The 13138-nt window shown below is 42.1% G+C and overlaps 1 protein-coding gene across 1 annotated transcript in view; it reads left to right on the top strand.

Moving 5' to 3' along the window:
* Positions 1–13138, top strand: part of LOC127546994 (A disintegrin and metalloproteinase with thrombospondin motifs 14-like) — a 64829-nt gene that overhangs the window by 1942 nt on the left and 49749 nt on the right. The window lies entirely within an intron of this gene.

Here is a 13138-nt window from a genome sequence, read left to right as displayed (position 1 = left end):
GTAAGGGGACAAGTCAGGAATCCATGATTATAAAACTTCAGACCACATGATCGAGCGATCGATCACTCATTAATTGCTTGCTCTGTGCTAGATGCTGAGGGTAGAGGCAAAAATGGGAATCACTCTCCTATTGGGGGAGGGGCATGAGGGCATTAGATACCTGAAAGATGAGGTGAGGTCATGAGAAAAGAAGACAACACTCATGGGGATGGGGACGGGAGGAGGAGGAGGAGGAGAGACCAAGAAAGAAGGGAGCACAAATTGGGCTTTCAATGAGGGGGAATTCAACAGATGAACCATAGGAAATTAGAGCAAGAGCTGGAAAGTCATCTTGTCTGACCCCTTCACTTTACAGAGCGGAAACAGGCTGAGTTTGAGTGATGTGACCAAGGTCACACAGGCAGTGACAGAGGTCCTCCGGGCTATAGAACCCCTGCTCTCTCTCCTGTACTTCTACAGTGATATAGTGTCAGAGACATATTATGTCAGAGAGGGTCTGACGGGGCATGCAACTTTCCATATCCATAGTCCCCTCCCCCTGCAAAGGAAGGAATTACTGTCTCCTGTTTTTCCTCAGTTTCTCTCTCTCTTGATACTAAAGACTCTGTTCCTGTATTCTTCCTCTTTCTTCTACTTCCTCTGCCTCCCTTCACTTCTGACACTTCTGGATCACACCTGGCATCCCACCAGTTCCACAGGCCAGAATGTTTCTCTTGGATTAAAAAATGAACCAAACTGTGCACAAGGCCCCAGGGATCCCCAGCGGAAGCCATCTATGCTTCTGCTGCTGCTGTCCGTCCCTTGGGACATTGACTCTACTTGGAGCGAGGCAACTTCTCTGGTCAGCTGCTAAAAACCAGACACAGGCAATATCTGGACACCAGATGGGACTCGAAAGTGAAATCCTCGCCAGATCTTGGCAGGTCCCGCTCCCAAATCAGAGCTTATTCGATTTCAAGGTCAGTCCTAACCGGGAGTTAGAGCACAGGAATTCAGGGCGTGTTGCCAGTAAGTACAGTCTTTACTGATGAGTGTATGTCAAAGAGGGCATTTAGTGAAAATGACCTGAAAGTATCTGAACTTCCCATTGAACTCGCCTCCCCCCCATCCTCACCCCTCACCCCTGCCAGCCAGAAACAATGTACACTGGTGGGCCTGTGACACAGTAATTCCTACTCGGCTAAGTAAGATTGTTTCTAATGGTCGTCACTTTAGAGGACTGACGGTATTGAAGATGGCCATCTCATGGACTATGGGTAACATCAGCTCAGCCCACCCCAAGTCAAGTTGGGCAGCAACCCAGACAGCCTTCTTCCCATTGGCAGCTTTTTCTTTCTGTTTCTCTTTTTTGACTACATGAAATGTTATGATGAAGTGCGGCCCTTTGGTGGAAAAATCTGTCCTTCATGGACTGGAAGGCACGAGTCAGTGCTTGACCACCAGCCCAGAAGCCGTAAATCACAATCCACGCCCAGGACCACACAGCTGAAAGCTAATCCTATTAGCGTGAGACCAAGGAGGGAGGAGGAGGGACTCTTACCCTGGAAACTGTCTAGGGGAAGACTGAAAGAGGAGGGGAAGAAAAAAAAGAAGGAAAGAAGCAGCATCGAATGAGCTGATGACCGGGTGCAATCAGGCAGGCTTGTGGCTTGTGGAGTTGGCAGCAAGCCCAGGGGTCGCTCAGGGTGAGCTCTACCTGAAGAGTGCTCTGGTCTAGACAAGACAATGACAACTCTGATTGATACAGTGCTTCCAGACTTCCAGAGTATTGTCTTTTTACGTTTATTCTGAACTTGGCAAGCCTCAGCAGGAAGACATTACAAATAAGAAAAAGAAAATGATTGTAGGCGAAGCCATACAGGCTTCCATTTATTGTCCGTTAGAAGGAGTCTCTGTTCTGGCCGTCACTACTGTATGTGTTGTCTTTCCTTGAGGGAAAGCACTGGTTTCCATTTGTCTTTGACTTCATCTGTCAGTGCCTTCTGTAGGACTTGGTATACAGTAGATGCTTATAAATGTGTCTGAATCCTTTGTTGGGATGCAGTTGGGATGAGTCTTGTGATGTTATTGGTCCTCTTTGAGAACAAAGGATGAATAGCAAGAAGATCTGGGTTCAAGTCTGACTCAGCCATTTATTAGCAGGATGAGCTTGATTTCTTCATCTGTAAAATGTGGATGATGATGTTCTACCATCTCACAGAGCTGGTGGGAGAAAAGGGCTTGGTAGAATGTAAGGACACCATTAATCTGAAATCTGCCTCGCTGTCATTTCCACCCATGATGCCCAGTTCTGCCTCTCGGGACCAAGCAGAACAAAGCCAATTTTTCTTCACACCTAACATCCTTTGAATCCTGGAAGATCAGTGGATTCAGATTATGTTCAGATACCAGCTCTTCCACTTAACTCCCTGGATAACCTTGTTCAAACCATTTAATTAGTCCTTAATTCTCTTATCTATAGAACGAAGGAGAATGACTAGAATACTCCCCCACCTCACCGCATCTAGATACATGATATGAATCCTGTCCTCCTCCAGTCTTTTCTTCTCCAAGCCGAATGTTTCCAACTCCTTTAAGCACTCCTTATATGATCCAATCTCTAGGGCAGATTGTCCTTCTTTGGATTCTGTCCAGCTTGTCAGCACTCTTCCTGTAATATGGCATACAGAACTGAATACTATACCCTTCCACCTAGACCCCATGCTTATGTTAATATAGGCTAACACTGTTTCTGCTTTTTAAAAAATCTGGTATGTCTCATTGATGTTGACCTTGAGGTCCACTAAGACCCTCAGGTTATGGTGTGATGTATAGGAAAGGCCAGAAAGCCTGGAGAAGCCTCTGCTCGAACAGCTTCTTCCATTGGTGAAGCCTCTGAATCTCAGACAGAAGAAGTTGTCTAGCTTGTCAAGAAGACTAAGGGGAGACATAAATACTGTCATAGATTTAGAGCTAAATCACCTTGGAGGTGATTTAGATCAACCACCTCATTCTGGGAACTTCCCAGGTGTAGACAGAAGGCTTAAGAGGAGAGAGGCAGTCAGAAATTTGCTCCGCCCAAACCCTAATGATTTTAGCTTGAGTTATGCAAAAGAGCTGGAAGCAGCTATTTGGTCGACTCCACCCTACATACCAGACTCTGCCCATACCATCTGTCTCTTTTCTGCATTTCGGGAGGTATGTTTAGGGTGAGGAATGGTGGAGGGGATGGCTAAGCTAATGAAGACCCAGTCCTTCATTTTGGGACCTGTCTTTGAGTCCCCCGTTACTATCTCTTGGAGAGGCTGCTGATCCCCATGGGCCAAAGGACAAATCCTCTTCTCATCTGATCTCTGGAGTCAGATATGCCAGATTTCCCAAGTGGGGGTCCTGACCACGATTTAGGAGATAAGAACCGGGGAGTTGTCTGACTCAGAGAAGATAAGGGATTGGCTGTGAAGTTCCTCCCAATTCTGAGGTTTGGGGATTCTCCAGATTTCTGAGGGCCATGGAGCAGGTCATTGTCAAGGGCAGGAGGGAGCCCCAGTCCTTGGAACGCTAAGGCTAGCCCCCTCAGCCCTCTGCCTCCCTGGATCTTCTCCCAATGTCATCTTGATCAGAATGGGGGGCCAATAAGTCTGCAAGTCCCAGGGGGTGGACTCTGGGCCAACTGGTTCTTACCCTGAGCGTTCGATTCAATTCAGTTCTTTAATTTACTCAGTTATTGATCAGATAGGAGACGTTTATTAATCAGCTAGTACATAGCTATTGTAATTTACTTGCAGTATGCGGAGCTCTGTTCTTAGAGCAGGGTGAATGACAAAGTTAAGGCGCCTTTTTCATTCTGCTAGCAAGATAACGTATCAACACAGCTCACTAGAATACAGCAGAGCACAAGATGAATCCATTAAAAGGGGCAAAACAAAGCACTGTTGGGATTGCACTGGGGAAAAGTTCCTCACTGAGGAGGGGAATGAGAAAGGGCTTCATGGAGCAGCTAGCCTCTGAGCTGAATTTCAAAGAATGTATTGGAACTCAACAGGTGAAATTAGATGGCAGGCAGAGGGTGCAGTGGGAGCCAAAGCACCAAGGAAGGAGAAGCTTTAGGGGACAGTATGGTCCAGTTCAGTTAGACCATGGAGTGTGCAGGAAGAGAACGTGATCTGAGACTGGAAAGGTGGGACAGCACTGGACGTGATCTGAGACTGGAAAGGTGGGACAACACTGGATCGTGGAGGGCTTTGAAGGCCAGGCCAAGGAATTAGTGCTTTATATAATGGGCAATAAAATCACTGAAAACTTCTAGATAGAGGAATGAACATCAAATTCGTTCCATCAGTTGTACCATAGATCAGCAGCATCAACCAAGGAATAGGAGCCTTGAGATCCGCTGGGCAGCTGCACTGACTGTAGTCATTCATTCATTCATTCATTCATTCATCATTCATTCACAAAGCATTATTCTAGTACCTAGTCTGAACAAAGACCTGGGCTCCCCACTGAGAGAGATGCAAAATAAATAAAAGATGTTCTCCTTGCCCTTGAGAAGCTTCTAGTGTAGTTGGGGATACAAGGTGCTCATGATTGACTTGATAAGATAGTAGGACATGATGAGATGCTTGGGGGCATGGTGAAGAGTGCTGTAGATCTGTCTACAGGATCCTAGATTTTAAAGCTAGAAGGGACCTTAAAGATCAGGAAATCCAGCCTCCTTATTTTACAAAAGAGAAAACTGAGGCACAGGGAAGTTAATTAACTGATCACTTAGGGTCACACAGCAAGTGAGTGTATGAGATGTCTTCCTCGCTCCAGGTCCAACACGATCTTCTCCTGCTGGAGGAGTGAGCTCCATCATTCCTTTTGAGGTTGCCTCTAGTGCTCATGGTGAATCTCCAGAGCACAGCATTGTCTCTCTGATGCTCTCTCAGATACTCTGAGAGTCCTGGATTGAAGTACCCTAGAATATAGCCATGGGATACCCAACTTAATCAGAGACCATTTAGAATAGCACTGAGAGATATGGGAAGGAAAGCTCTTTTCCTCCACCACCATGGTCAGTGCCACCACCATCAAACCATTTGAACTTTCTCAGAGCCTTCCCTGTCATCTATGTTACCCCCTACAGTTATACGTGCTTCACTGCACATGGCTTGGTCTTGCCAGGGCATAGTTCAACACTAAAGGCAGTGTTGCTCACTCCCTATTAGATGTAGAATGAGCATTCCGAGGCTCACCTCCAAAGAGTTTCGCCCGCTGGGATCTTCCAAGCTCTTGTTTGTTGCCAACGGTAGGAATTCAGAACAGGGGCTGGAGCTCAGAGCTTGGTTCTGACCTCTGAGGAAAGCTTCTCACTTTCACACAGAGTTTGTTCCAGGCCTGGGTAGCCACGTGACTCAAATGTTGGCATCTCGCTTGTTTGGGGGCGAACAGCGGTTGTGTTGGGATAGCCTGGATGTTTTTAGCCGACGTGGGTGGTTGGTCTCATCCCCGACCTAGAATATTGCTTCAAGTCTTGGGATGAATGGAGCTGGAGAAGTTCCAAAGGAGGCCAGCTAAAAGCATCAAAGGGGTCACGGACTACAAATATCAGCCTCTTTCATTTGGAGAGACACAATAATGCTTGCATTCAACCATTGGGGGAATAGAGATGCTTTAGCCAAAGAGAACTGTTGAGAGCATAAGAGAAGAATCATCGAAAGCTGGAAGAAATTCTATGTCATCTACAGACATACATCTAATGTTATCTTTTAGGGATAGGGATATGGATATGGATAGGGAACTTCCCCTACCGATATTGCGATTAGTAATAATAATAACAATAATAATAGCAGCTAATGTTTTAATAACACTTTAAGATTTACAAAGTATTTTACATATAATTTATTTATTTGATTCTCATAACAAGTTCTATGATGAGGCGGGTGTTATTGGAAACTTCCTCTACCAATATTGTTATTATTAATAATATCAATAATGATAGCATTTTAAATAACACTTTAAGGTTTACAAAGTGCTTTACGTGTAATTTATTTATTTGATTCTCATAACAAGTTCTATAATGAGGTGGGTGTTATTGGAAACTTCCTCTACCAATATTGTTATTAGCAATATTAATAGCAATAATAATTTAAGTAAATTTTAAGATTTGCAGAGTTCTTTATATATGATAATTAATTTATTTGATTCGTAACAACTCTATGTTGTATCATTATCCTTATGTTACGATTGAGGAAATTAAGACAGATAGATTTTTTTTTTTCAGATGGAGGTTAAGTGATTTATCTAGGGTCGCACAGCTAATAAGTGTCTGAGGCAGAATTTGAACTCAGGTCTTCCTGATTCCAAGTCTGACATTCTATTCATTGTTTTACCTAGTTGCCAAGGCAGCTCAAGAACTTGTCTGTAAATTATAATTTTAGATTATACAATTTATAGTCTAATCAAATGAGATCTAATGAGATAATAATTGTAAAGCACTTGATACCTAGCACAATATAAATGTTATTTGTTATTATTATCATTAATGAGTGCCTAGTGCACTGAAAGGTTCAGTGAATTCTCCAGAGCCACACAGCCAAGAAGGCACAAAGATGGCACCCGAATCCACGTCTTTCTGGTTCCAGGACTAGTCTGTATATAGTAGACACAATGTCTTTCCATCGTTCTTCAGAAAAGGAAACTGAGAAGTTAGGTGATTGTCTCAGTCACATAGCTAGTTATTAGGGGCAGAATGAGGACGAGGACTGAGGGCTGATTCCTTTGCTCTCTGCCAAAGTAATTGCAATGACCAATGGGCTCACCAGTTCCAGAACAGGAAATTTGGAGGGGGAGGACTCCCCTTGGCACTTGGAAGAGGAGTTTATGGGCAAATAAAAGGAAGCGATCGCTTTTATAGCTTGTAGTTCATCCTGCTAAGAGCTTGCATCGTGCTGGCTGAGGCTATGGGTAATTTCAAGGAGGGTTTAGTTCAGGCCCTGAATGAACATTCCCTAACTGAGGGAGGGGGCTATAGGAGGGGTTCTTGTGGGGGGAAATTGTTGGATTAGATTCCCTAGGTGGGAAAGAGACAAATTAAAGCTAGGGAAAATGGCACCAGAGGGATGTAATCAACATTGGGCAGATAGTGAAAAGATGGCTGTTTTTGGAGTCAGAAGACTTGACTTCAAAACTTGGCTCTGATTTTCATTAGTTATGTGACTTTGGGGGCAGTCATGTCATCTCTCCGCACCTCAGTTTCCAATCCTGCTAAGTGAAAAAGGTGGTCCAGAGATGATTCTATGATCCTCCTGTGTTGTCAGTAGAGTGTGTGTGTGTGTGTGTGTGTGTGTATGTGTGTGTGTGTGTTTGTGTATTTGCTATCGAGTCCCTAACTAGCATGTAGTAGTAAGATTGCAGGAGAGATGAGACCTCGGCACTTGTCCCAAGTTTGAACTGAGTCCCTGGGCTTTCGTTACACAGATACAGATCAAACATGGATAAGAATTTGTTTTTATCCGGATTTGTGACTTTACTGCTGTGGAAATGCCCAGTGTGGGAAATGCCCTCTGCTGGACCACAGCAGGATATCTGTAAGTTACAGCTGAAGGAATTGTAAAGGTCAGTGATGTGCCTGGCCCAGAATGGGTGATGTAGGTGACCTGTAACTAAGGAACGATCTGACTGTGAGCTTCTGAACCACTCTGGTCTTGCCCGCCATGTGCCAGGGCCAGTTCTGGGCACTTTGGAGGCTTCCTTTGACATGAAGCCCAGTACAACAAACTTCTCTTGTTAGGAGTCCAAGATGTGGAGAGTGAAAGTTCATGATCATAACTAAAGTACATATAATGGATGATTAATTTTCCTTTTCCTTTCTGGGAATTCAAGCTTTTCTTTATTACTCAATTTCCCCATTTTTAAATGATAGCAATTCAATTTAGCTCATCATCTTCTCCCTACCCTGCAATAGGATAAAAAGATTTAGAATGATAGCATTTTATTTTTTTCAAATATATTTAAAGATAGTTTCCACCATTCATTTTTGTAAGATTTTGTGTTCCAAACTTCTCTCCCTCCCTCCCTTAGTCTCCCTCTCTCTAAGACAGCTAGCAATCTGGGTTTAAAAATGTACAGTCCTTTCCAATATACTTCTACATTTGTCATACTGTACAAGAAAAATCAGACCAAAAGGAGAAAAATACAAAAAAACAAGCAAAAAAGGTGAAAAACCATGCTTTGATCCACATTCAGTCTCCAGAGTTCTCTTTCTGGATGCAGATGGCATTTTCCATCCCAAGCCTACAGGAATTGTCTTGAATCACCGAATTGCTAAGAAGAGCCAGGTCCATCACAGTTGATCATCACATAATTTCGGGGTTACTGTGTACAATGTTCTCTTGATTCTGTTCACTTCACTCAGCAGCATCAATACATATAAGTACATATAAGCCTGCTCACTATTTCTTATAGAACATTACATTCATATACCATAACTTGTTCAACCATTCCCCAACTGATGGGCATCCACTCAATTTCTAATTCTTTGCCACTACAAAACAATTTTGCTACAAACAAATTTGTACATATGAGTTCTTTCCCCTCTTTTATGATCTCTTTGGTATACAGACTTGGTAGTGAGACCTTCTGGATCAGAGGGTATGTACAGTTTGGGCATAGTTCTAAATTATTCTCTGGAAAGGTTGGATCACTCTACAACTTCACCAACAATGCATCAGTGTCCCAGTTTTCCCACATCTCCTCCAACATTTATCAGGATCTTTTCCTGTCATCTTAGCCAATTTGAGAGCTATGAAGTGGTATCTCAGAGTTGTCTTAACTTGAATTTCTCTGATCAATAGTGATTTAAAGCATTTTTTCATATGAGTATAAATGACTTAATTTCTTCATCTGAAAATGGTCTGTTCATTTCCTTTGACCATTTATTGAGGAATGACTTTTATTCTTATAAATTTGACTCAGTTCTCTCTATATTTTAGAAATAAGGTCTTTATCAGGAATATGGAGCTATAAAAATTGTTTTCCAGTTTTCTAATTCCCTTCTAATCTCGATTGCATTGATTTTGTTTGTACAAAACCTTTTGGATTTAATATAGTCAAAATTATCCATTTTGCATTTCATAATGTTCTTTAGTTCTTCTTTGGCCATACAATCCTTCTTTGAGAAGGGAATTTGGAGACAATTAAGTCCAACCTCTCATTTTAGAGATGTGGAAACTGAAGCTCAGATGACTTGTTTGTGATTAGTAAGTTTCTAAGACAGAATTTTAATGCAATCCTGATTCCAAACCTAGTGCTCTATCCACATGTAATCCAGGTCCCTGATTTTTTTGTTATTACACGTTTTATTTATTTATTTATCTCTTATCTAGCAATTTCTTTAAACTAATATATTTTCAACTATCAGGCATTTCCCCTCTCTCCTATCTTCTCACATACTGAAGAAAGAAAAGAAGATTGGAAAAAAGGAAAGAAACCTTGTATTATATAAGCTTAATCAAGCAAACCAAGTTCCAAAATTGGCTACATCCAAAAATCTATTAAGTGCCCTATATATGCATTGTGCTAGATGCTAGGGTCTCAAAGATGAAATAAGATATAGTTCTTGCTCTCAAGAAGCTGATCATCTAATTAGTGAAAAGAAGCAGAGTCAGAATAGTCGTAATGCAAATTGCAAATGGCAGATGGAAGTAGGCAAGTGACAGCAAATCAAAAAGAGAAAGTGTGAAAGCAGGAAGAAATCATTTCTACCTGGAGGATATTTGGGAAGAATTCTTGGAGAAGTGAGGTCCTGAGTTTGTCCTTCATTCTCACAGATGACCATGAGGGAGATGATACCATAACATGCAAGTGAATTGGATTTAAGAGAAGAAGGGCTGTGCAAAGTCACCAGCCTCATTCTCTCCTCCAAAGACATCTGGGTCCAGTGGCAAGATAGAGGTCAAGATGTTCCTGGGTTAGTCTGTAACTGAAAGCCTTCCTGGCTTGGATCGCTGATTTGGGCTAAGCAGTTCTTCCTACCATCTCAGTGGGTAGGGACTAAATGTTGGGGGAAGGATAGGTGGAGAACTGGAGGGAGACTTTTTAAACTTAAAAAAACCCAATACTTGGTGTTTGTGGGGGAATATTAAAAATAGATTGTTCTGGCAAGGGGCAGATGTTAAGGAGTCTATTGGGTAGGATGGGAATTACGAGAGAAGGGGAGGAGGCTTGAAAATCAGATGGAGGAATTTAGATAGGATCTTGTACCATCAATTGATTATAAATTGATAAAAATAAACTTTATGGTTGCTCTGTTTTTTACATTACAAATCTTTCTGGAAATATCCCAGCTCCTCCTACCCCAATTGAATACTTTCTTATATCAAAGAAAAGAATTCAAGAAAAGCAACTAGTCCAATGACAACACATGATACACATGCCCCATTATGGTCCAGCTTCTCCCTGTGAAATAGGTGGTCCTCCAATAACTGGTAGGTCAAAATTTATTCACCACTGGGCTACTGTTGTTGGTTATTTCTTTTTTGTGCTTATCAGTACATCCCACTGATCTAATTTTCTGTTTTTAAGCTCGAAACTAAGAGCTTTGATGATTATGGCTTTCATCAGAGAGTATTTATGCAGGGGAGTATCATGTTGAAAGAAAGCTTTAAGCAAGATTAATCTGGCTCAGAGTGCAGGATGGATTAGATAAGAGAAAGGGGATCCAAAGAAAGAGACAAATCTGAGAGAGATCATAGGATTTTGAGGGAGAATGAGTCAGAGAATTAAGAGGTGAGGTTCAGACCACATCTAGTCAGTCAGTTAGGCTTCATCGGCGAGCATTTATTAAGGGTACCTACTATGTGCCAGACATACAGTACACCACCAAGCAATGGGTATTAATCCTGGGCAGTACTGAAGAGCACCAGAAAAGAGGGATGGTGAAGGATGGTGAGAAATCTTCAGGTTCTTGACATGTGAGGATTATTTAAAGATATTGGGAGTATTTCTCCTAGAAAAGAGAAGACTTGAGGATGTGAGAGCTATTTTTAATGAAATAAATGGCTATTATGTGCAACAAAGATGAAAAATATTCTGTTTGGCTCTAGAGGGCAGAATCTGTGGCAATGAGGGATAGTTACAATGTGATATATTTTGTCTAAAAAAAGTTTCTAATGACACAAGCTATCCCAGAGTGTAGTGAACCAGTTCCAGTAGGAGGTGATCAGTGGGTTTCCCTTCTCTGGATGCTTTGAAGCAAAAATTAGCTGACCACTTGTCCCCTATATTGTAAAGGATATTATTCTTTTTATTTTGGTAAGAATAGATGATGGTTCAAGTCTCTTCATTGATGAAATGTTTACACGATACTCTAGTAAAGGGTTTCTTAGAGTGAAAGAGCTCAGAAGGATCTGCAAACATGGAGGGAGAATATGACATTCTTATTTTCACTGACCTTTCACTGGAATTTAGCATTTCCTTCCATTATAATTGTAAGTAATAACCATGAGTCAGAGAAAAGGTCCATTGGCTCCATTTGAGTATCCTTGCCAGGGATCCCTGACACAAAATAAAGATTTAGAATCTTTGCTGATCTGGACAAGTCTCTTCTTTTTTTTTTTTTTTTCCCAGATAAAGAAACTGAGATTCAGAGTAGGAAAGTTATTTGCTAAAGGTAATATAATGAGGAAGAAACAAAGTTAGGATTTAGACCCACATTCAATGACTCCAAATCTTTGGTGACTGATTCAAAATGTTTGGTGCCTCCAGAGATTGTGTGGAGTTGTGGCCAGGTGGAATGCTTTTGAGAACCTGGTTCTAGGGAGCTTTCTCTTCTGCCCAGAGACACTGACAGAATTTTCACTAGGAGCCTTGTACTTGGTGTTCCTTGGGTATGGTGTGTGTGTGTGTGTGTGTGTGTGTGTGTGTGTGTGTGTGTGTGTGTGTGTATGTTTGAGGGCTGAGCTATGGGGTGGCAGAGGCCTGGGAGAGACAAAGGCTCCCTTTCATGAAGATTATCAATACAGCTGGATTTCTAGGGGTGAGGCTTCCACATTATACTTTCTCACTGTTCATTGACATAAGCTCCCCTGCCCACTTGGGTGGTAGCTTATCCACCCTAAGGACTGACTGATGATATAAAGGCACTTAGATTCTCCATTGTTTGGAGTTACCAGGGAGATTTGGACATGAACCAAATCTGAGCCAGCAAAGGTAGCAATTTCTAATCTACCTCTTTACCAGTTCTTAGCAAGAAAAGATTCTACAGTTGACCTATTCTGTAAATGTCTTCTCTGTCTGTCTATCTGTCTTTCTCCTTTTCTTTCCTTTTTCTCTTTCTTCCTCTCCTCTCCTCTCCTCTCCTCTCCTCTCCTCTCCTCTCCTCTCCTCTCCTCTCCTCTCCTCTCCTCTCCTCTCTTCTCCTCTCCTCTCTTTTCTTCCCCTCCCAATTCTTCCTCTCCATATCTCTGGTTTCTTAAAATGGGGTCTGTGGAATAATGGAAAGAATATAATTTAGATTCACAACCTTGGATTAAACTCCTGAGTGGTCACTTCCTCTGGTGCACTCTCAGCTAACTCATCTTTGCTTTCTGGGTTCCACTTTTCTCTATAAAATGATTGAATTGGACCAGACAACCTCCCTTCTAATTCTGACATTCTGTGATCTACTTTCATGTCTTGTTTGGGTAACAAGAATCTCAATCTGGGAGGTGTGGGTGCTGAAAAGAAACTTCAGAGGGGAAAGTTTTGGCAGTGATGGAAATGACCTCAATGAGCTGGACCAGGTTCCTATGAACTCTGTGTCCTGAACACAGGTCTTCTGTTGGCATGCGGCCAGTGTGTGTTAAATATTCATTATTGGGGCTAAAACCAAAAACTCACAAAAAGTGCTTTCACACCAAGTTGAAGCTTTTGCATAATTCCTTTCATTTGACACCCCTCTTCTCACTGTGGGAGGCTCCTGTCATCTCTGAAATGTTCCTCCTCTCCTCTTCTCCAGGAATCACAACATGTCTGGTCTGGGAGGCACCTCAGAGTGGAGAACTCAGGATGTCCCTTGTGAGGGGAACTTGGAAAATAGACAAGGGCCTTATAGATGATATAGTTCTACCCCCATTATTGAGGAAAAAAAGGTCAGAGTTTCCTGAATTCACACAGCCAATAAGTAGTAGAACGAGGATTG

Source organism: Antechinus flavipes, chromosome 2 (genome assembly GCF_016432865.1).
Source record: "Antechinus flavipes isolate AdamAnt ecotype Samford, QLD, Australia chromosome 2, AdamAnt_v2, whole genome shotgun sequence".
Lineage (NCBI taxonomy): Eukaryota > Metazoa > Chordata > Mammalia > Dasyuromorphia > Dasyuridae > Antechinus > Antechinus flavipes.
This window is presented reverse-complemented; position numbering and strand designations above follow the sequence as displayed.